This window comes from Zea mays, chromosome 4, assembly GCF_902167145.1.
Source record: "Zea mays cultivar B73 chromosome 4, Zm-B73-REFERENCE-NAM-5.0, whole genome shotgun sequence".
NCBI lineage: Eukaryota > Viridiplantae > Streptophyta > Magnoliopsida > Poales > Poaceae > Zea > Zea mays.
This window is the reverse complement of record NC_050099.1, coordinates 144,218,633-144,244,264: the sequence shown is the minus strand read 5'-3', so window position 1 is coordinate 144,244,264 and position 25,632 is coordinate 144,218,633.

Here is a 25,632-nt window from a genome sequence, read left to right as displayed (position 1 = left end):
CAAATTAATATGGTTATGTTTAGACAAGTATTTTAATTCATAGCTGCTTAACATAATCGCCTTTCGACCATGGCCTCGACCGTTGTTTTCTCTTTCTCGCTTAATCGTAGGTGTGAGCCCTGCGCCAAGCGTCTGCTTATTTGTTGTATTCTACTGCGTGGTATATTTTTCTTTTTATATTAAGTTTGCGGAATGTATGTTTGAACTCGTATAGATAACAGTTCGTTGGCGGAGTCCGAAGGAGTTGCAGGTGAAGACCCTGAGCAGCAGCTAGTTGGTGAAGGCAAGTGTCCATTGACCCATCTATGTCCTACTCATTTTATAATTCACTCCCCGCATTTACACAATTTATACCTAAGGATTGACTAGTTTTGTTTATCATGTCCTTGTTTACCTATGTGGGTTGGTGTGGGGGACAGATATCCTCCGGGTCCACCAGAGAGCTAAAAGGCCTCGCATGGGGCCTCGGGCCAGTCACCTCGTATGGCCTTCCCTTCGTGGGCTGAGCAAGAATTACTGGCAGAATGGACCGACCTGAGGAGGAAGCTGACTCAGGATGGGGCAGCCTGTCAGTTCATGCACTATCCACATCAACCACTCGACTTTCCCGCGCATGGCGTCCTTGAATATCGGGACGGGTTAGGGATAAGTTGGTAGGATTGTAGGAAGTTATGTTCAATCAGTTCACTATTATCTAGGGGATATACATCCACTCATGTACGCGAGGTGTGCCCTACGGTTGGATATATAAGGCCAGGGGGTACCCTTCCATTTCGAAGAACCATCTACCTATCTCATTAGCTTTCTTCCATTCCGGAGATTTCACTTGTAACCCACCACATAAAGATCCACACCAGGAAGTAGAGTGTTATGCCTCTCCAAGCGGCCTGAACCTGTAGAAAATCGCCTGCCTATCTCTCGTGCACCTAGCACGAACCATTGAGCTACAGTCGACAACACCGTCCTACCCAAAAGCACCACAAGGGGTAAATATGGGTGTGCAGTCGGGCTCTAAACACCGACAGTTGGATTATTTTGGTTTAGCTCTATGCTAGTGCTTCACCGTAATCAATGAACATGATGAGATTATTTATGATACATTGTTTTCCCTCTTGATTATGATGATGATATTGTGACATTTTAGGGGACTCGAGCGGTTTCTCGAGTGCCTCTCCATAAGGACTGGTTCATTGGATGACCACCTGTGAAAACAGTACAACCATGAGGGTGGTATGGGATGGCCTTAGCTGAATAATTTGAGGAACTGAGGTGTAGTTCGCTTTGCCATCAAACCATCAATGGGGCTCGGTGTATGCGGCTCACTCTGCCGAGGGTGGTTTACCCCTATGGAGGAGTGCGGTACATTTAGGAAACCTAATGGGCGACTACAACCTCAGGGAATCTTTGTAAAGGCTATGTTGTGAAACCTTGCTTACTCACCTTGGTAGTGTTTAAAGGTTTGATTGGCCCGAGGCAAAAAGGAATCACAGCTTGTGGGTAAAGTGTGCAACCTCTACAGAGTGTTATGAAACTGATATATCAGTCGTGCTCGTGGTTATGAGTGGCCTTGGGAGCTCCATTGATTAGAGACACATTGATCAGCGATGCTTTGTTCACAGATGATGATGAGGATAATGTTGGTTTCTATTATGGTTATGATTATGATTATGATTTCAGGTATTCTTTCAGTTTGGAAGCAGTACTTTTGGGTTAACAACTTGGGTTAATGCTAAAATATGGCTCTCTACTAGTAATAATTACCTAACCAACTAAAAGCAACTGCTTGACCTTAACCCCACATAAAGCTAGTCCACTACAGCCAAACGGGACAATTGTTGAGTATGTTGATTTGTACTCACCCTTGCTTTACACACCAACCCCCCTCCCAGGTTGTCCACATTGCAACCACTACTCAGGAGAAGATGAAGTCGTGGTGGAGGATTTCCAGGAGTTCCAAGAGTACGAAGAGTTCTAGGCGTGGGTTAGCGGCAAACCCCCAGTCGGCTGCCTGTGAAGGTCATGTTTAGCTACGTTCCATTTTCGCACTTTGATATACGTTAATGATTATGTGGATGTCTCGGATATCATGATGTAATCAACTATTACCCACTTTTATGTTATTATTCGAGCATTGTGTGATATGTCCGGTTATGTAACTGTTGTGTACGTGAATTACTGATCCTGGCACGTACATGGTTCACATTCGGTTTGCCTTCTAAAACCAGGTGTGACAGGAAGAGACAGACATACTTGTTCGTTGTCGGAGAAGGACACGATGAATACCTAGGCATCTGGAGGTGACATAGGTAGTATACCGCTAGATACATATAGGGAGAAAGCACATAAGTGGAGAAAGAAGCCCAGCCGGAGCAGCTCCAAACCAAGAGGCACCCGCACCAGGCGTCCGTCTGAGAAGGGCTAGAGAATGCGAGTGCCTTCCCAGCCCTGGACCCGCCAAGGCGACCCAACACCACCACCAACTCTAGCATATGTCGACTGCTGCCATGCTACAGGCCTTGCTTGTCCATTATCTCATACATGGACTCCTCATCGCCAAGATAACCTAAGCGTGGTAGGCGCGCCGTGTCCTCGGCGACACACACGGAGAAAGGCCAAGAGCAAGACCGACTCATCCATACCCATGTCGACAAGCATCGATCGGCTTGTGACTACGACCATGGGCGGTGGCAGTAGGTTGGGGAGGAAGAATAGGGCAAAGACCAGGAAGACGAACGGGGGACGTTCGACAACTGCGAAAACAATGATGCGTGCATGCTGTGAAACATCCTCGTGGACGTGCAATAGCCACGTCACGGGTCGGTGCCGGGGCTGGTGTCGGACGAATACAGGGAGGAGTGTGATACCCAATTTTCTGAAAAGAAGTTAAATTTATTTTTCCCTTTTCTTTCGTGATCTGTGTAGTTGGGGTTGGAGTTTTTTTAGGAAGCATTCACCAATAAAATAGTAGATTACTGGTTGGATTTGTGCGCTGGGGTAGGGAGCAGACGTGAGAGTGAGTTTGGGCGGTGGATCTCGATCCGGCGGTGGGGAGCCCATTAGTTCCCCCCCTTAACCCTAGCCGCCCCCTCCCTCTCACTCCCCCACCCCTTTGGCCGCCCCCCTCTCTTCCTCTCTTCCACTCTTGCAGCCGCCCCAATCCCTCTCCTTCTTCCCCAAGTGATTGCAGCGCCACCCCTCAACCCTAGCCGCCCCCACCTCTTCCTTTCCAAGGTGGAGCCTCCCCGCTTGGTGTCCGTCGTGTGGGTGCGAGTCTTCCATGGGAGTTTGGAGGGAGGAAGAAGGAAGAAAAGAAGGAGGAAAGGAGGAACCCAAGGTGATTTTCGTGATCAATTTGTTGTATTTGTGCTGCAATCCAATTGGTTACATGTTTACCTATGCGATTCGGTAGAGCTGCTGTCCAGAAATTTAGTGGGTGGACGAACAGCAGTAGTTCTATGGATTTTTGGGAATTTTTCATGGGCAATCAGTGGGGATCAGTGGGAGAATCATGTAGAGCTTTGTCATACCTTTCCAACGAGTACTTATGCGCTCGATTCGGAGTTATAATTTTGGAGATATCGTTGTTTGAATCCGGTTATGTTGCCGTCCAAAAAAACAGATTTTTCAGGTGGGTGAACAGCAGTAGTATTAGCAGTTTCTGGGAATTTTTCGTGGGTAATTAGTGTTAACCATATGATAATCATGTAGGGCTTTGTCTTATCTTTCCAATGAGTACTTATGCGCTTGATTTGGAATTATATTTTAAAAGATATCGCTGTTTGAATCCGGGTATGTCGCTGTCCAAAAGACAAAAAAAAAGATTACAGGGTTCATCTTGTGGACTGTTTTGGGCTAATTAGATGATTTAATTATAAATTGCATACAAAACTTGTGGGGAATTTTATGTAGATGCCTCTGGAGTTTTTGTTTGTTACCACTGCTGTCAAAAAATTTAAGTTATGAAATTATTAAGCAGCGCTGCTGTAGTTTGGTGGGTGTGGGGAGAGATGTAACTCGCGGCGGGGTTTGAGTTTGTGCGTAGGTGCGGCGTCGTTTATGAGCCTTATTATGTGAAATTGGTGCACTAAGTTGTGTGTCAAAAATAGGTGGTGGACTTCCAGATCGTACTTAGGGATTTGCCCGAACTTCCGGTAAAGGCAAGTAAATACAGTGGTGGTTGCTACCGTTTGGGTTGCATCCTAATCCCTGTCATTGAGTATGCATAAGTTTTAATTATGTTAATCATTGAATTCTATGATGAAGTTTATTTGTTTGGAAGTATTAATTCTCAATTGTCTAATATTGTGGATGATCATAATTTGGTAATGATATATGTGGTTGATTCCCATCTTGGATGAAGTTGAAGTATCTTTTTGAATCACGTTATATGAAGTGTTGTAGGCATGACATGCACATCGCATCATCCATCTTGCATTTTGAAGTTATGTCGCGATCTTATGGTCCGACCGTACCGGTACATTTTTAGCATCGTACGTTGACCGAGGAGGGGTAAGATGCGGCTTCATATCCTTAGAGGTATGAAGGCAGAAGTCATCCTTGCATTTGCAGACATTTGCACTCATGAGGTATATATGAAGTGTGACATTACTATGTTACTATTGTGGTTTCTACCTGCGAGGTGTGGTGACTAGGTGTGTTGTACGTTGTATACGTGTTGCACCTTCGTAATAAGAAGGTTGTGTAATCAAGTGGTGGTAAAACAATGTTCTTATGTGGTTAAACAGTTTGATATTATTTTACATGCTGAGATGTGTCATCTCACTCTTGCATTACTCAATGCAGGTACTTTATACATGCTGGGAATGAGAGGAGTAGTAGCACATCCACTTTCACTCTCACAATAATGCTGCCCAGGCGCAGCCATGATTTAATTAGAAACTTATTGTCAAAGGAAGTTTGTTTTTTTAACTAGTCGTGCGCACTAGTTAATTCAGATCATGTCGTATGTTTAACTTCTCTTTGCTAGCCGATTAACAATACTTAGTATGTTTTTGTCATGATATATGTTTATACACTGTTGCCCCCTCATTTATGCAATTTTGCAAAGGGGATGCTGCCGAAATTTTATATATAGATGTTAGAAGTGTTGTTTAGTAGCATTCTGGGGTGTTTGTGGACCCCGGGTTGTTACAGTTGGTATCAGAGGATAGGCTTTAGATTCTACGCAATTTGAAGATAAATTTGACACACTTGCACATATAGGAAGGGTATGGGTTCGTATATCTTTCATATTAGTATTTTATTGTATAGATGACTAGAACTTCCTTACTCCAAATCCCTTTATGGTTTTGATGGGGTATGGCGTTAACGACGTAATGCTTGATATGATATGTTACTTCTATTTAATATTGGTTCCTTGATGTTGTTGTTATTGAAGATATTATGCAAGTGAAGCTACTAATGTACTTGTTTTATATACATATCATCATGATGTTTTTTTTGGGATGCAATGTTTTCAAATCTCTGAGCTATTACCATCATATATTTCTATATGCTTGACTGTGGATTTTTTCCCAAAAGGATTCTTGGGTTCTTGTACTTATAGGACCGATTGTTTATTGAGCTTGTGTATATTGGGTCTAATCCGACTTGGTGTAGTGTGAAAACACTATATAATGTAGTTTTATGGTGTTGTTGAGTTTGATTGACTGTTGGGTAACAACCCAACTTATCAATGTAATATTTCCATGGGTGCAATGCTTTGCGCCTCACTTTTTTAGGCTAGTGTGGCTACTTGCTAACTTGATCTTAGTATAAAATTGGTTTGTCTCTATATAGCAGAGGCAACGTTGTAATGCCTATGAAATCTTTAGACTGGTAGAACTCGAGTGAATTTGTGAGATGACGTAGATTCATAAGTACAACCATGTCTACCTGATAGGTTTTCTTATTATGTGCAACCTTATTTTTAATAATAAATAGGGTGGTTTCAAATGGATTTTATGTCGTGCATGTTTTCCTTCTATGGCTTGTTTCAATAGCCATAAAGGCTATGCATAATTTTTAGTTGTTGCAGGCTAGTATGTGGGCGATATTGACAACCCGTTTTATATTTTTTTTATTTGCCAACATTGTATGACAGTTTGATTTTTTTCTATGAGCAGTTTCTCTATGCATGCTTGTTGAATCATTATTTGGACCGCTTTATCTTAAACGAAGTCAATGCTTAACTGGGAGTTGCTTATGTTTGTTAGTCAACTATCTCTTTAATGATGGGGTTGTTTCATCGGATTGAGATTTTTCTTATATGAATGATGGTTTGATAGATCATGTATGTCTACTACTTTGAATGCATCCTGTGATATCACGAGGTACAAATTGTTCAAGTGCAATAATAGTAGGTTTTGTTGTATGTGAGGTTAATCAAGGTAGTTTGGTTATGTGGATTGTCTTATTGACGTCCAATTACTACTATTGAGCATAGTATCGTGTTATTATTTTAGTATTGAAAGTAATATTTATGAAGCTTTTGCATGAGTCCGTGTCAAGAAGTACATTAGTTTTTCTTGTTGTTATCCCTCCATTGCTTTATGAGTATTGCAAATTTTATCTCTTTTGAGAGGAGGAAAAGACGTTACATGACATGAGCATCATTTGCTTCACGTCAACAGAATATTTGTGGAGAGCTCTAATAGTTGGATTCTAGTGTAATAACAACCATGTTTTATAGTGCTAGAGACGGGTATGTCAGGTGTTTCATACATTGTCGATACATGGATGTTTGACCTTAGTGGCATTAACAAACGAGGTTGTTGAATTCGTTGATTGTTGTGCTTAGTGTTCTAACCTATTAGGTAAAGTGTTGCTTAAAGGCTTTGGGGAGTTGCATCCCCATTTGGTAGTGGAAAATCCTAGTGTGGGTCGCACCTGCCAATGCCTTGGGTTTTATTTTATATTGTTTTTTTATTATGGGTAAGGTGTTGTTTTGTTTTGGGAGTCATTTTAAATTAATTGGAGGCTGAATCAGGCTTCACTTATCTAGAATGTTTTGTAGTAGGTTTCTTCATCTTTGTATAGGATGCTCAATCACCCAGTTTGGTCTAAACATTTGAGAGTTATGGGTTTCCTATAGCAGCCTTAATTTTGTACGGAAGTATAGACATTGAATACGGTAAATTTTGGGTTTTGTTGGATTATGAAAGTTTTAGTAATTTCATGATCTTCCCAAAGAGTATTGGTTTGTAATTTTCATTGCATATAATTGGAGTTAGGCTACTCTGAAGTTGTTGCACAGTTGTGTCTGAACTTTAGGTGTCGTTAAAACCACTAATAAATCGACCGCGTTTTAATAGTTTCAGAGCCCAAATTTGGGAATTCTCTTTAAGAAAAACTTTTATTTTTTCTTAGTACCTTTTAATGGGTATTTATTTGTAATTGTTTGTTAAATAGATTGGGAGAGGTGGTTGTCCGGATATAAGTCGAATCTCTGATGTGCAGTATCTCAGGCTGAGTTTAGCTATAGGTCATGCAGAGTTGAGGGCTATAAAGATAAATTTGGGTGCAACTTTATTGCAAAAGTCGTGGACAATTTCCAAACTTTTCCAACGCGTGTTCGTTGTAGTTTTAAGTTGTGTATAGCAGGAGTTATAGTATTTTGAATTTTAGTTGTTCATTGTTTCTAACCTATCAGTTTTGCAACAAAGCAGTTGCATTGTTTTATTGGTTTGGAAACCAATTCTGAGACACTCATTATAATAAAAGTTTTAGGGAATGTTATAATCTTTTCAATGAGTTTATATTTGTAAAATTTTGTTAGATGCAGAGAGTTATGAGGTTTTGAATTTATGGGTCAGGTTCTGGTGGCAGATCATGTATGTCGCCTTACAAGTCAAATTAAAAAAATGGAGATAAAATAAAACTTTGTTTATCCTTTGAATACAAAAGTTATAGGTCATGAAGTTTAGATGATTTTACAATATTTCTTTGTTATCATTGCTTTTATAGTGAAAGAGGTAGAGACAGAATGAGCATTTGTGTTGTTGATTGTCAATTTTCTATTTAGGTATTTTTCTTTGGGAGTTTGGTTTAGTTATGGTGAGCTCTTTCGCAATCCATGTTAATTATGTTGTATGGTGGGAGGGAATAGATGTAGTGGTTGTGATAGTTATCTTGTTATTGTATATGCGGAGCGTGGGCTGAAACAGAGAGATAGCGAGGGATATTTGAATAGGCCAATACGTATTGTTGTGAAGCCATGTTTTCTGGTCTTGACGTGTTTGTGTAAGTATGAAATAGTTACGTCGTGTGAAGTCTAGGTGAGGATGCAAATTGTGTGAGTTATTGGATGGATATATATATATATGCATAGTATAATTAAAAAAAGAGAGAGTTCTTCGATGGGATGATATAATGCATAGAATGTGCTTGGATGGATATATGGGCAGGCATAGTATGCTTAAATCGATTCTTGCTTGCATGATGTGAGATCAGGCTTAAAATGATTTAAAAAGTAAACATATTGCTTCTACCCTTATGTTGGCTCTAAGTGTCTCGTAATGAAGAACCTAAAGTTATTAGTCCTCTGATGAACGCTTAATCTTAGAAGAGTATAGAACCTGAATAAATCTATTGCTTACTGTTTGGGACTACAAGACCAGTTTTGGTTATGCCGCTAGTTCAATGAATTACACCATGTTTTCGGTAGAGGTGTTGTATATAAAAAGTTGTAGCCAACTTCTTCATCTTACTTGTGTAAAATTTCATGACCATAGGTCTAGTAGTTTGGGAGTTATGATTTTCTCAAGTCTAGTCTTGGAATCTGTCCAGATTCTGTACAGATTTCGAAACTGACCTTGTTTGCCCAAGTTAAACTTCAAATCAGTTCTTATAAATTATAAAGAAGTGGTAGTACTTTCCTTAAGCTTTCCAACAAATTTTGGATCACCCTTTTTGGTGACCTATATGTTAAGCTACAACTGTTTTAATTGGAATCTTTGAATCTGTCCAAATTTGGACAGCAAAGCCTTTCTTATGTCTTTTGATCTTGATATGCATTGAATTAACCTGATAGGTTTATAAATGAAATATAGACAATTTTACTGGCTTTCTAAAAAGTCTAGGAGCGCCTGAATGGGATGACTGAGACTCCAATTATGGATTTTTGAAGTGAGTAGTTGAATTCTGTCCAAGTCTGAACAAAATTTACGTTTCGCATTGTTTGGCCTTTCTAAGTGTCAAATCTTGTGGTGATGATAATACCAGGGGTATAGTGGACTTTGTAAGCTTTCCATAAAGTCCTAGTTTACTTCTATTGGATGCATATTTTTTGAGTTATGAGGAAAACAAATAACCGTTGTGCTGTTGTCTAGAAATATGCAAGCATTAAATTGATCTTTTGAAGTTACTCTTGTTTGGATAGGTTTGGTTTAGGCTATTTGAGCACAGTATGTATTGCATTCATATATATATATATATTCATTGAAGTACTTGCATGTGTCAATGTTGATTTGGTGTCAGGAAAGCTTTGTTCGAGTTATATAGGACCGTCTACTATCTTAGCCCGAGTTGGCAGCTTGGCTTAGCACCTACAATTTTCGGAGTGTATGATCAGAGTACACCTTGTATTCCATGTCTTTATGTTGAGGAAGTATTTGCGGAATCCAGACCATCAAATCGAGCTAGAGCCGATTCCTGTGTAGCAAGACCAGACTCTAGAGTGTTGTCTGCTGCGTATCTTAGAATCCTAAGAGCTTGAGGAGCTGATGCGGCAGAAGTACCCGAACCTTTTTTATGTGTGAGTTTTGTTGATTCATTGATCTTTCCTTGTCGTTCCGATAGAAGCGTCGGAATTCGAGGTCGAATTCTTTTTAAGGGGGTAGAGTGTGATACCCAATTTTCTGAAAAGAAGTTAAATTTATTTTTCCCTTTTCTTTCGTGATCTGTGTAGTTGGGGTTGGAGTTTTTTAGGAAGCATTCACCAGTAAAACAGTAGATTACTGGTTGGATTTGTGCGCTGGTGTCGGGAGCAGACGTGAGAGCGAGTTTGGGCCGTGGATCTCGATCCGGCGGTGGGGAGCCCATTAGTTCCCCCACTTAACCCTAGCCGCCCCCTCCCTCTCACTCCCCCACCCCTTTGGCCGCCCCCTCTCTCTTCCTCTCTTCCACTCTTGCAGCCGCCCTAATCCCTCTCCTTCTTCCCCAAGTGATTGCAGCGCCACCCCTCAACCCTAGCCGCCCCCCACCTCTTCATCTCCAAGGTGGAGCCTCCCCGCTTGGTGTCCGTCGTGTGGGTGCGAGTCTTTCATGGGAGTTTGGAGGGAGGAAGAAGGAAGAAAATAAGGAGGAACCCAAGGTGATTTTCGTGATCATTTTGTTGTATTTGTGCTGCAATCCAATTGGTTACATGTTTACCTATGCGATTCGGTAGAGGTGCTGTCCAGAAATTTAGTGGGTGGACGAACAGCAGTGGTTCTAGGGATTTCTGGGAATTTTTCATGGGCAATTAGTGGGGATCAGTGGGAGAATCATGTAGAGCTTTGTCATACCTTTCCAACGAGTACATATGCACTCGATTCGGAGTTATAATTTAGGAGATATCGTTGTTTGAATCCGGTTATGTTGCCGTCCAAAAAAACAGATTTTTCAGGTGGGTGAACAGCAATAGTATTAGCAGTTTCTAGGAATTTTTCGTGGGTAATCAGTGTTAACCAGTATGATAATCATGTAGGGCTTTGTCTTATATTTCCAATGAGTACTTATGCGCTTGATTTGGAATTATATTTTAAAAGATATCGCTGTTTGAATCCGGGTATGTCGCTGTCCAAAAGACAAAAAAAAAACAGATTACAGGGTTCATCTTGTGGACTATTTTGGGCTAATTAGATGTTGGAATTTAATTATAAATTGTATACAAAACTTGTGGGGAATTTTATATAGATGCCTCTGGAGTTTTTGTTTGTTACCACTGCTGTCATAATTTTAAAGTTATGAAATTATTAAGCAGCGCCGCTGCAGTTTGGTGGGTGTGGGGAGAGATGTAACCCGCGGCGGGGTTTGAGTTTGTGCGTAGGTGTGGCGTCGTTTATGAGCCTGATTATGTGAAATTGATGCACTAAGTTGTGTGTCAAAAATAGGTGGTGGACTTCCGGATCGTACTTACGGATTTGCCCGAACTTCCGGTAAAGGCAAGTAAATACAGTGGTGATTGCTACCGTTTGGGTTGCATCCTAATCCCTGTCATTGAGTATGCATAAGTTTTAATTATGTTAATCATTGAATTCTATGATGAAGTTTATTTGTTTGGAAGTATTAATTCTCAATTGTCTAATATTGTGGATGATCATAATTTGGTAATGATATATGTGGTTGATTCCCATCTTGGATGAAGTTGAAGTATCTTTTTGAATCACGTTATATGAAGTGTTGTAGGCATGACATGCACATCGCATCATCCATCTTGCATTTTGAAGTTATGTCGCGATCTTATGGTCCGACCGTACCAGTACATTTTTAGCATCGTACGTTGCCCGAGGAGAGGTATGATGCGGCTTCATATCCTTAGAGGTATGAAGGCAGAAGTCATCCTTGCATTTGCAGACATTTGCACTCATGAGGTATATATGAAGTGTGACATTACTATGTTACTATTGTGGTTTCTACCTGTGAGGTGTGGTGACTAGGTGTGTTGTACGTTGTATACGTGCTGCACCTTCGTAATAAGAAGGTTGTGGAATCAAGTGGTGGTAAAACAATGTTCTTATGTGGTTAAACAGTTTGATATTATTTTACTTGTTGAGATGTGTCATCTCACTCTTGCATTACTCAATGCAGGTACTTTATACATGCTGGGAATGAGGGGAGTAGCAGCACGTCCACTTTCACTCTCACAATAACGCTGCCCAGGCGCAGCCATGATTTAATTAGAAACTTATTGTCAAAGGAAGTTTGTTTTTTTAACTAGTCGTGCGCACTAGTTAATTCAGATCATGTCGTATGTTTAACTTATCTTTGCTAGCCGATTAACAATACTTAGTATGTTTTTGTCATGATATATGTTTATACACTATTGCCCCCTTATTTATGCAATTTTGCAAAGGGGATGCTGCCGAAATTTTATATATAGATGTCAGAAGTGTTGTTTAGTAGCATTCCAGGGTGTTTGTGGACCCCGGGGTGTTACAAGAAGGCACCTGCTCCCACAACCTCTGTCGAGAATGGGGTGGCACAGAGGCGGAGGCATGAGGGGACAGAGAAAAGAAGCAGGATGGCGAACGAGGTGGCACCAACTAAGGCGAGGACTATCGTTATCGTGCGGAGATATAGATGGCCAAATGGATCGTGTCTGGTGGGCCGGCCCGGGGCACGACCCATTTAATAGTGCCTGGGCCAGCCCGACATGAGTGTCATGTCGTGCTTGGGCCGTAGCCTCGGTCCGTAGTTCTAGCCCGGACCGACATGATTATATCTTTTATTATACAAAAATTGTATATACATATGTACAATATATATTCAATATGAAAAACACCTGAGCATAATGTTCTACTGGTTATATGGCTTCACCCAGTGTCTCCCACCATTCTTCCATTAGGGTGTGGGTTCAAAATCCCCTCCTGCACCGCTTTTTAACATTTTACATTGATTCAATGAAATGCCCCGACTGGCTGGCCCGGCACAGTCAGCAGGCCGTCGTGCCGTGCCTGGGCGGGAGATGCGGCCCACGGACTTTGGGCCTAGCGGGTCCATGACAGGCCGCCCGTTTGACCATCTATATGCGGAGGGGTGTGGTTTGGGACGTGGAGGTTGGTTGCGTGGGGGACGGGCGTGCAGCAGTTTAATTTGAAATATATGTGAGGGGTTATTTGTAAAAATTGATGTGGAACGACTGTTGAAACTGGTGCTTTAATAGAGATAGAGATAGAGATAATTGTGTTGCGTTCAAAACCCATGAGATAACTTGTTCAAAAGAAACTAAACCTTTGCGTATTTTGGTTAACGTATCGCAGTTACCAAAATCTATTGTTTTAGGATGGTGACTTATATAATTTACAGTACATGCTTATGGTTCCTCCCACTCCCATAGACATACGTACATATATCTATAAAAAGGTCATTCGAACATGTCAACTCAACATCTCCCTAAATTATTTCATCAGCACACAGCCAGATTTCGTCAGCACTTGCAGCACACAGCCAGATCATAGTGGATCAGAACATGATGACTCTATTTACATTGTGCCAGCAACTGACATGTGAAGCATGATGACACATATCAAAAAGAAAACAAAGCTACATACTCAGTGCTATAGAGTAGCAAGATTAGCCCTATAAGAATATTTAACATTGTACTCTGACAGAATCATGTAATCAGGTTATGTTGAAGTCGAAATGTAATACTATGCAGCACTGGTTTTGTAATACTATTTGGATTGCTCAAGTTTGAAAGTTACAAGAAGATCTCCAAAAAATGGCATGACTGCTATTCTAAAAAGCAGTGGCCAACCTGCTAATGGTAATGGTTTTGTAGGATGTTTACAGTTTCTCGGGCAGTCATTATGGGCACAGCATTTGCCATTGTTCGTCCTAAGTCAATTAGCCAAACCATTTTCTCTTGATCGGCAGGCTAAGGATTGCATACTTCAAAGAGTATACAAGGAACCATATTTGTCTTCCATGAAATGATGTGTTCTGAAATTTGAGAATGGCATACAGATTAGTTTACAAAGAGCAACAACTTTTAGAAAGAGAAGACACTAAAAATAACACTTTAAAAAGAGGAACTTCTTGCCTGCTTTGGTGATCTCATGACGACAACAGTTCTCCCCTCTGTCTTGAAACTTTAGGTTAAATGCAACAACAATGATGTTTAGTTAATTATCGGGGTTCAGATACCATGATATTTGAGGAAAGCAACACAAGGTTAGTAAAAATTAATGGGCAAATTTACCCAACGTATATCCTCTAGCCTGTAAGCTTACCTCCATTTGACACTGTCTTCCAACATTTTTCTAGACTTGGCAACATTCTAGTTAAGGTTGAGACCCCAACAAAACATCTAGATTCAACGAAATGAAATGGAGATATTAGGGGCATCATATTTATGAAATATCGGTCATTGGGTACTCAAAGACCACATCTTTCCCACACAGCCTGCGGTAGACCGTAGTGTAGGTCATTAGCTTGTATTCGGTGTTGTTCCTCTCCTTTAGGTCCACGAAGATCTGAATGGCATCACAAGAAAAGGTTCAGTACCTTGTGGCAAGATGTTAGCCAAACCATAAACTGTATCCAAAACAATTCTAGATAACAAAAGCCAAGGGAAAATGTTATGTGTTTTTGTACAAGTGAATACAATTGTCAGCAGAGATCTCATGTGACATCTTTGTTCGTCAATGACATATAGATTATCTGAATAAAGCAAGATGAAAACATCTACCTCGATGACCTTGGCACCATCCAGGCGGTACCTGATGCGCTTCCCCATAATCTCAACTGGGAAGACAACATCCTCCAAGATGCCATCATGAACAGGAGTCAAAGTCCTGCTGCGAGGGCACTAAACAGTTGAACCCTTCTTGGGTGGCCTCATGATCCCCGTTGTAGCAATGATTACCACATCCTGTGCCAAGTAAGGTGTGTGATAAGTATTCCACAATAGGATCTATTAGAATTATTGTTAAAAATGATCATATAACTGAACCAAGATGCACATCTCCACTTGTTTCGAAGTTAACCGCCTTACATGTCTTGTTCATATTAATGTCTTCTTCGTATATCACCCATATATAAAAGGCTACACGTCAACTTTGTATAGTAGGTACATGTTGGTATAAAAATTAGAAATTTAACTTTTCATCACCTCTAGATGACTCAGGCTTTATTGGTAGTCCTTTATTTCGTAGACGTACTTCACGATGCTTGTGGCTACTCTAGAATGTAACACCGAAATTCTTGTGTCTACTCTGATTTTTAAAAGACTTGCTCTCAAAATTATTACATACTTGCATTGTGGCTACTGATTGGAAAATCAAGCAGGAAACAAAATATGGTAACCTCAGTCTAAGGCCGAGAATTAGGTAGGGTAAAGATAGCCACTAACACAATACAAGTAAAACTAATCATATATCATGGTTGGCCTATGTTAGGTCCATTACAACACTCACGAATCCAAATTGGTTTGACAAAGATCCATAAAACTAAAAAACAAGAGGTCCAAGCATTGTGCTTACAATTTTGTGTAATTTCTGGCTCCTCAAAGGTCTCTGAAATCTAGCTTGTACCAACAGGACCTATAGCATATAAATCAAAGTGTCCCCACTTGATGTGTGTTGGTCTGAGATGGAGGCCGAGAGATGGGAGGAGGGCCCAGGAGGCAGAGAGGTAGACGGGGAGATGTGCATGGGGAGCGCTAGGGGCGGGGCGTGGGGCAGGGCAGAACCATGGTGCACAATGTGGATGTGTGTTGGTATGAGCTGGAGGCCGAGAGACAGGACCTTGGAGAACGGATGCCATTTTTTGGCGCATGGAAGAGGGGGGAACTAGGAGGTAGAGAGGAAGATGCGCGTGGGGAGTGCTAGGGGCGTGGGGCAGGGCAGAACCATGGTGCACGATGTGGATGTGTGTTGGTCTGAGCTAGAGGCCGAGAGACAGGACCTAGGAGAATGGATGCCATTTTTTGGCGCATGGAAGAGGGGGGCCTAGGACGTAGAGAGGGAGATGCGCGTGGGGAGCGCTAGGGGCATGGGGTAGGGTAGAACCATGGTGCACGATGTGGATGGCGTGGGGCAGGGTAGAACCATGGTGCACGATGTGGATGTGTGTTGGTCTGAGCTGGAGGCCAAGAGACAGGACCTAGGAGAGGGGCCTAGGAGTTAGAGAGGGAGATGCGCGTCGGGAACGCTAGGGGCATGGGGCAGGGTAGAACCATGGTGCACGATGTGGATGGCATGGGGTAGGGCAGAACTATGGTGCACGATGTGGATGTGTGTTGGTTTGAGCTGGAGGCCGAGAGACAGGAACTAGGAGAGCGGATGCCATTTTTTGGCGCATGGAAGAGGGGGCCTAGGAGGTAGAGAGGGAGATGCGCGTGGGGAGCACTAGGGGTGTGGGGCAGGGCAGAACCATGGTGCATGATGTGGATGGCGTGGGGAAAGGCAGAACCATGGTGCACAATGTGCATGTGTGTTGGTCTGAGCTATTGGCCAAGAGTTAGGACCTAGGAGAGTGGATGCCATTTTTGGTGCGTGGAAGATGGGGGCCCAGGAGGCAGAGAGGTAGAGCGGGAGATGCACGTGGGGAGCGCTAGGGGTGGGGGTGTGGGGCAGAGCAGAACCATGGTGCATGATGTGGATGTGGTCTACGTTAGATTCTTATAGAGTAGTAGAGAAAACTCCCATTTACCTCTCAAATGGGAACATAATATGTAGGAAGTAGGTCCATGAATACCAATCTCTTTTACAATGCGAACCATAAGATGTGTCAGAATATTGAAGAATGATAGAGGAAAAATTAGTTCGCAACTAACCGGGCATTGTGTAATGTCGTTATAGGTTATCAAGGCTGCATGTATCAATTACCTTTTGTGACACCACATTTAAAAATGTAGAGCTTTGTGATTATTTTTCTAACATTACTCAGAAGAACACCCATCAACATGATCGAAAGCAGTTGTGTCATCAGCACATGTCAACCATGAGAATTTATGTGCCCAAATTTCTTGTCTTGCATATTTATCAGCCTTTTTACATTAGAGGAGTAACCAGTTGGGACTTTGATACTGTTCAAGCATTCAAACATGATGCCCTTTTTCTTTCCTATTGATTATATAGCTAGCAGGACCAAGATAATGTTGCCCTTCCCTCTCTTCTAGGTGAAGAACCTTTCGTTGAATCATAGCTTTTAAGTCATCCCATGATTCGACTGTATCTTTGTCCTTCCCATATATGCCTAAGAAATCAAGTATGTTAGCACAAAGATTCTTTGTAAGGTGCATTACTCGATTGAGTGGCGAACATCTAGAACTGTCTAATAAGGTAGGTGCCAAAATAATGACTTTTTCTTCCACATTGGTGCCCTTCCATCTTCACTCGGAGTAGGTGGGCGACCAGATCCCTTTCCAAATGTTATGTTTAAGTGTTGTACCATTCGGAATACAAGAATGCCAAACACTATGTTTAAGTGTTGTACCATCGGAAATACAAGAATGCCACTTCGGTGAATTGGCTTGACACGATGGTCTTCTTGCCCATTCTAATGCTTACCTTTTCTTCTTAATGGGTGTTTGTCCCTAAGAAAACGGCAATGGCCAATGTTAACAACTTTTCTATAGGGACATAGATACAAGTTATCAGTCTCACCTAAGCAATAGTTACAGGCCCTAAATCCCTTGTTGGATTATCCTGACAGATTCGAAAGTGCAGGCCAGTTGTTGATGGTTACGAATAACAGATCATGTTGATCAAAAGCCTCCTTCTTGTGGTCGTCCCACATATGTACACCTTCAGACCACAACTACAACAACTCATCCACTAATGGTTTTGAGTACGCATCAATGTTGTTACCAAGTTGCTTTGGCCCCTGAATATGAGATATCATCATAATGAACTTTCAATTTAACATAGCTAGGAAGCAGATTGTTATCACCACTGCTTTGCTCACCGAAAGCGTTCATGCCATCGGTGCTAAAACTATCACACCCGGTTTTAAGGGATTAAACCGGGTGCGTCTCATATGTGCGCCAAAAAAGAACATCACATATAATGACAAAGTGTATAGAGATAAATGTCACAAATAACATAAATGTCATTATTACATAGCAGAAGTCTTACAAAAATAAATAATAATAATAAAGCGAACTAAGTATTATTCCTTGGCGCCACAAAGCTGATTCGGAGACGTCACCTAGATCAACTCGTACTCCTCATTGTATGGCTCCTCCTGGACCACCTGTTCTTCTTCTGTGGGGGGAGGTTATATATCGCAAGGGTGAGCCCACAAAAGATCATAGCTCAACAAGTTGTGGGGAATGTGACACCCAGTGTCACCTAGGGTTTCTTCCTTGAGCTAACCCAAACTATTATCACATGTAAACCTGATGAAGGGATAAACCTCAAAAGATGAGAACAAAGAATTATAATGAGTCTTCTCAAACTCTCCTTAATCTTGTCATGAATCTTAAGGAAGGAAAAATCTCAAACCCTAATTAATCCTAAGTGAACCAATTAAGCATAAAGGGTAATTGGGAGAAATCTTGGGGGAAAAATACAAATTTTGGTAAAAACCAAATTACAAAGTTTTAGTTCACCAAATAACCAACAAATCATAGTAAGAAAGTTTGGCCATTTGGTTTTTCCAAAATCCCCAAATCAGCCCTTGAACCAAGGTCCTATGGGGAAATTCAGAATTCTGAATTCTGAATTTCAGAACCCTTTTCCAAAGATCAAATGCGTTCTCTATTTTTCAAAACTCAAAACCATAAAGTCCAAATATCAAAGTAGTGCTAAATCTCCTTGAACACGCTCTGGAAAAATTTGAACTCAATCCAAATTCATTTGGCACGGTTTTGGCACCGTTTGACCTCGGGACCCAGCAATCTGACACTAGCACCTTGGTGACGCTACAACTCTCTGTCCCTAGCCTAAAACTGCGCGATGTCCACACACAAAAGACAAAGCACTGTGAGGGGAACAAATCCTTCACATCAATCTTGCCCAAATTCGTGAAGATTTGTGCCCAATCGGCGTTAGAACTCGGGCAGAAGCAACGGTTCCACGTGTTCGACCGTGGCTGACACCCCCGGTTCACGCCCGTTCGCGCACCCGCGCTCCCCAATGCACGTCCGCGCGCGCTCGCCGGTCCATGGCCGCCCGTGCACCATGCCATGCCTATAAAGCAGCCCCGAGCCTCGGCCATACCTCCCCGCGCGCTCACAAGTCCTGCCCGAGCCAAAGATCACCGAAATTCGCCCCGAGCACGCCGTGCCACTGCCCGCCAAGCTTTCCGAGCCTCGGCCACCGTGGCCAGCTCCCTCTAGTCGCTTCCAAGCCATGCCAACCACTTGGTTAGCTTCACCTTTAGCCCGTGAAGCTTTCCAAGTCCTCGGACCCGGCAGAACTTCACCGGAGGCCCGATATCGCCCTCGCCGGACTTTGGTCGCCCGCCGCCGTGCGTGGACCGAGCATTCCGGTAAGCCATTTTCAAATTCCTTGCACCCACGTCTTCCCTAGCACCCAGTGAAGCTCTCTGACCCGTTTGATTGAACTATTGCGCCGTGAGTAGGCCGGATTCCCCGCCGCCGACGAGCATCTCCGCCTGCGCACGTGAACCGGCCGACTCCGACCATCCCCGACGGTGACCCGCACATCGTCGTGATCCTCAAGACCTCCCCTACGTCCTCGACCACCTCACCGAAGCAGCCTCGCCGCCGGTAAGCCCCTCCACCCTTTTCTCCGCCGCGGGTACTGTTTAATTGGGGAAAGGACCGCGGGTTCGATTTCCAGAAACCCTAGGGGGTTTTCTGCAGAGCCGTAGACTCAAATGAATAGTGCCCCAGGGACCTGTCTGTAATTCCTTTAAGAACTTTCGCCAGGGACCCCAGTGCAAAACTGCTTTTCTTTAAACCATTTCTAATTATTCTTTTATTATTCAGCAGAAGACATAGGAAATTCATAACTTGAGAAATATTTAACCAAAACTTGTCAAACCAATTTTGCTGGATTTTAAATATTATGGACTATCAATTAAAAATACTAAACCCCATGCTTTCTGTTCTAAATTTTAGAGTTTGGAATTAAATACAGAAACTAACCAAACTCTAATTAATCAAAGAAAAATGGTTATGCTTTTGTGCTAGGCTTGAGAAAACTTGTAGATGTTCAAACTCCAATTAGACATTGTTTAAAAATACTAGACATCCCAGTATTGGAAGTTTAAGTATAGTTATCCAATAAAAGCCAATTATGCCCAAAACATAAGAAAATCAGAGAAGTATTAGAAAATAAGGAGCTATAATACCCTAAAAACCAAACCATGTTTATAATCCTAATATGGTGTGTCCTACTGATGATCAGAGACCGTAGATGCATAGATATCGTCGAGACGATTCCGATCGACTACTAGTTTGCCTTGTTTGGAGTCTGAATGAGTTTTTTCAAGTGCCGGTCGATCTGAGCCATTGGATATTAGGATTGAGGGAGTTTTCTTCTATTTATACCTCCCTAACCCTAGCAGCCACGTCCTCCCACCCTAGCAGCCATCCCCTTTTGTGCCTTGCCCAAGAGAAGAAAGGAAGAACAAGGGAGAGAAGAGAGGGAAGATTAGGGCACACAGTCGCCTGTCGTCGTCATCGTTCCTCTTCAAGAATTGGTTGGATTTCCTTTCCTCTCTCCATTGTCCCCACTTGATGGATGTTTTACCTTGTTTTGGATGAGTTTTAGGCCCTGCAATTAGCCCTTTATGTTGGATTAGATGGGAGATTAGATTTTTGATCTCGAAATTAGTCTCTGTAGAATAACAGATTCAATAGTTTTTGTTCATGCCAGTTTTCCATGGTCTTAGACGCCTCAAAAAAATAAAAAGTATATTTATGAGTTGTAGATAATTTAGATATCTTTCCGTGGCCGCGAAGAACACCTCAATCGGACATCAGATCAGAAAGTTATTGCAGTTTTATTATAGCAGTTTTTCAGTCTAATAATTTTGTGCAGAATCTGTTCTATTAAGATTTAGGCAATTTTATCAACAGAATTCAACCTTGGGCTTGTAAGAACAGTTGTAGATAATTTCATAAGCTTTCTAGATTGTTAAAGAGTGCATTCATATGAATTATGAAACTCTAGTTATGTTTGTTTTACGGTGGCTGTTTCTGTTGGCCTGACAGAAATGAGCGGGTCTGTTCACTGGTAGGTTTCATCAAGTAAATGGCCGAATTGGCTCTCCCAGCTATGGAGACTTTTGTAGAGGGATAAAAGTTCTTACTTCCAGCAGAATTTCATGATTTTTGGTTAAGTAGTTTGTGAGATATCGAATTTTGAAAGTTAACTATGCGGCTGTCTAAAACAGATTCAGTCAGTTATCTTGTAATATGTTTTAGACTTATAGATGGCAGAATTTAATTATCTATTGAATACCGAAGTTGTAGAGTATTTTATGTAGATACTTCTAGAGTATTTGTTTGATATCACCACTGTTATAATTTTAAAGATACAAAATTAACAAACAGCGCTGCTGTTGTTTGACATGTGGTTCACGGTGGGAGTCTTTTCATCAGGTCTTGGTTTCAAGCGTAGGAACGATTGTTGATTGTTGGCAAATGTTTATGAAATATTTGTACTAAGTTTTATGCCCCGCAACAGGTGGTTATGCTCCGGATCATGCTTAGTACATTTTCTTCTTCGATGAAGGCAAGTGAATGTAGCGGTGGTTGCTACCGTTTTGACTTATTGTTTCATCGCCTACACTCTAATATTCAGAATCATCGAATTCTTTCATAATTGAACTCTATGGGATGCTTTACTTGATTGTATTATATTGATGCTTAATCATATATTGATGATGATGATGATTCGAGTATGACCCACGAGATTAATTCACACTCCTGAAGGTGAATGAAGTATTATTTGAGGTTTGTATTGTATCTGAAGGTAAACGAAGTATTGTTTGAGGTTTGTATTGTATTTGAAGGAAGTGAAGTATATTGATAAATGCAGCATGCCATATACATTGCATGATTCACTTGCATCTGAAGTTTTGTCGTGACCTATGGTCCGACCGTACCGGTACAACTTAGCATCGTACGTTGCCCGAGGAGGGGTACGATGCGGCTTCATACCCTTAGAGGTATGAAGGCAGAGGACATATGCATTGCATTCATATGCATTCATTGAAGTGATATTTGCAGATGGTGTGGTTTTATACTCTAAGAGATATGAAGGCAGAGGACTTACACATTGCATTCCTATGCATACATTGAAGTGATATTTGCAGGTATTGTTGACGCAGGGAAGTGTTATACAACCTATTGTGGTCGTTCGAGGAAATGAGATGGCATTGGTTATTTTGGGACTATTGAGTTCTATATCTACAAGTATTTTTGATCTCAATTGTGATCCCTTTTAAAATGTTGATTAATTCAATTCTTTTGGTTTAAATATCTCGTCAAAATATTTTACTTGCTGAGATGTTTCATCTCACTCTTGCATTACTCAATGCAGGTACTTAATTCATGTTGGGAATGAGGGAAGTAGCAGCACGTCCACCTTCACTCTCATAATAACGCTGCCCAGGCACAACCATGATTTAATTATAAACTTCTTGTCAAGGATGTTTGTTTTTAACTAGTCGTGCACACTAGTTAATTCAGTTTATGTCGTTATGGTTATCTTCCCATTGCTAGCAGATTATTAATGTCTAGTATGTTTTCTTATCATGATATCTGTTTATACTCTGTTGCTTCCACGTTTATGCAAATTTCCAAAGGAGATGCTGTCGAAATTTTATATATGAATGTTAGTTGTGTAGTTTAGTAGCATTTCAGGGTGTTTGTGGATCCTGGGGTGTTACAGTTGGTATCAAAGCATAGACTTTAGATTCTTGGCAATTTGAAGATAAATTTGACACACTTGCACATATAGGAAGGTTGTGGGTTCAAATATCTTTGATATATGTTAATGTCTTTGAAGTGCAGATGAAATAATTTCACCCTCCCTAATCCTTTACGGTGATGTGGTAAGTTGTTTATGACTTAATGCCTAATATAATTCATTTCTAAATTTTGATATTATTTATTAATAAGATTGATATCGTTGTTCTTTTGTGAGATTGAAGTCGTTATTATGCTTGTGATATACGTGTATGCCTATGTTGTTTTCAACATGTTTTTCATGGTTGAGTTTTATTACAATAATATTGTTATATATGTTTGATCGAGGATGTTTCCAAGAGGAGTGTGAATTGCATGTTTTGGGTTACAAGGTAACCATTGATTTGGATTTAAGTTGTTGGGCGGTTGGTGGATAGCTCCAACTATCTTTGCAAGGAATGATTGTTTATGCCGAGAAACCAGTTCTGAAAGAAATGAATATTGGTACTTTTATATGGTTTTGGGGGGAAAGTCTTTACATAGCTAGCCAGAGTGGATTACATGTCTCCCTTCTATCTTGTGTTTTAGTAGCCACAAAGCCTAGATGTGGTTTAAAGTGGTTGCATGTTAGTCATGCTAATTGTAGAATAAATCTTTTATTTTCTTGATCCATTGATTATATATTAATACGTTGAGGATCTGATGGTTATCTCCCTGATGCATGCTTGTGGAGCCATTGTTGGACCACTTATCTATTGGTTTGAATGAAGTCATTGCCTAGCCTAGAGTTGGTTGGGTGTGGTTAGTCACCTATTTCTAAATGATGTGGTTCTTACATCAGATTGAGATGTTTGTCATGTGTGTGAAGGATTACAGGGTTATTATTGACCCTGTATGTCTGGTACTTTGAGTGCATCGTATGATGGAATGAAATGTAAGTTTCTGAACTACAGTAGATGAAGACTTATATTATGAGTAGGTTAACCTTACTAGTTTGGATATTTTTTTTAGTTGATTTGTTGGATGAAGTATAGTGACATTAGTTAAGCAAAGTATTGTGTTGTTGCTGTGCTGTCAGTGCTCTTTGTGGAGTTTTTGGCATTTGTTCGATGAACTGTGCCGCACAGAATGTTATTGGCTTCTTGTTGGCTTTATTGCTCCATTAGTTCTGTAGACTTTCTCCCTTTTGTGGGGTGTAAAGAACGTTAGATTACATGATTATCTTTTTCATGACGTCAAGAACAAGGTTTAGGAAGATTAGGAGTTTTGTTTCAATAGAACGACTTGTTTCGTGGTGCTTTGATGTGAGGTGTTTGATCTTCTTATACATTCATCTGGTGTGGATGTTTGACAATTGAATTAAAATGAATTGTTGAAGTTGGTAAGAGTTGTTCTTAGTGCATATTACCTCTTCATAAAAAGAGTGTTGTTTTAAGACATTGATCTTGATGTATAGTTGCATCCAAATTCAATGATAGCAAATCCTAGTGTTGATTGCACCTATGACAATGCCTTGGGAATTCATTTTATATTGTTTTATGATTGTTGTCAAGGTGTGTCATTTTCTTTGGTAAATTAGTCCGACTTAGAGGTTATTTCATGAAAAACTCTTTTCATGATCTCGTCAAGGCTACTAGTCTACTATATGAGTCTATTTAGGGTGTTTGGCCGAGTTTTACCGTTGGTGAATGTCTTGATTTGTAGAAGTGGCTGAATTCGAGGACGAATTCTTTTAAGGGGGGTAGAATATAATACCCTAAAAACCAAACCATGTTTATAATCCTAATATGGTGTGTCCTACTGATGATCGGAGACCGTAGATGCATAGATATCGTCGAGACGATTCCGATCGACTACTAGTTTGCCTTGTTTGGAGTCTGAATGAGTTTTTTCAAGTGCCGGTCGATCTGAGCCATTGGATATTAGGATTGAGGGAGTTTTCTTCTATTTATACCTCCCTAACCCTAGCAGCCACGTCCTCCCACCCTAGCAGCCATCCCCTTTTGTGCCTTGCCCAAGAGAAGAAAGGAAGAACAAGGGAGAGAAGAGAGGGAAGATTAGGGCACACAGTCGCCTGTCGTCGTCATCGTTCCTCTTCAAGAATTGGTTGGATTTCCTTTCCTCTCTCCATTGTCCCCACTTGATGGATGTTTTACCTTGTTTTGGATGAGTTTTAGGCCCTGCAATTAGCCCTTTATGTTGGATTAGATGGGAGATTAGATTTTTGATCTCGAAATTAGTCTCTGTAGAATAACAGATTCAATAGTTTTTGTTCATGCCAGTTTTCCATGGTCTTAGACGCCTCAAAAAAATAAAAAGTATATTTATGAGTTGTAGATAATTTAGATATCTTTCCGTGGCCGCGAAGAACACCTCAATCGGACATCAGATCAGAAAGTTATTGCAGTTTTATTATAGCAGTTTTTCAGTCTAATAATTTTGTGCAGAATCTGTTCTATTAAGATTTAGGCAATTTTATCAACAGAATTCAACCTTGGGCTTGTAAGAACAGTTGTAGATAATTTTATAAGCTTTCTAGATTGTTAAAGAGTGCATTCATATGAATTATGAAACTCTAGTTATGTTTGTTTTACGGTGGCTGTTTCTGTTGGCCTGACAGAAATGAGCGGGTCTGTTCACTGGTAGGTTTCATCAAGTAAATGGCCGAATTGGCTCTGCCAGCTATGGAGACTTTTGTAGAGGGATAAAAGTTCTTAATTCCAGCAGAATTTCATGATTTTTGGTTAAGTAGTTTGTGAGATATCGAATTTTGAAAGTTAACTATGCGGCTGTCTAAAACAGATTCAGTCAGTTATCTTGTAATATGTTTTAGACTTATAGATGGCAGAATTTAATTATCTATTGAATACCGAAGTTGTAGAGTATTTTATGTAGATACTTCTAGAGTATTTGTTTGATATCACCACTGTTATAATTTTAAAGATACAAAATTAACAAACAGCGCTGCTGTTGTTTGACATGTGGTTCACGGTGGGAGTCTTTTCATCAGGTCTTGGTTTCAAGCGTAGGAACGATTGTTGATTGTTGGCAAATGTTTATGAAATATTTGTACTAAGTTTTATGCCCCGCAACAGGTG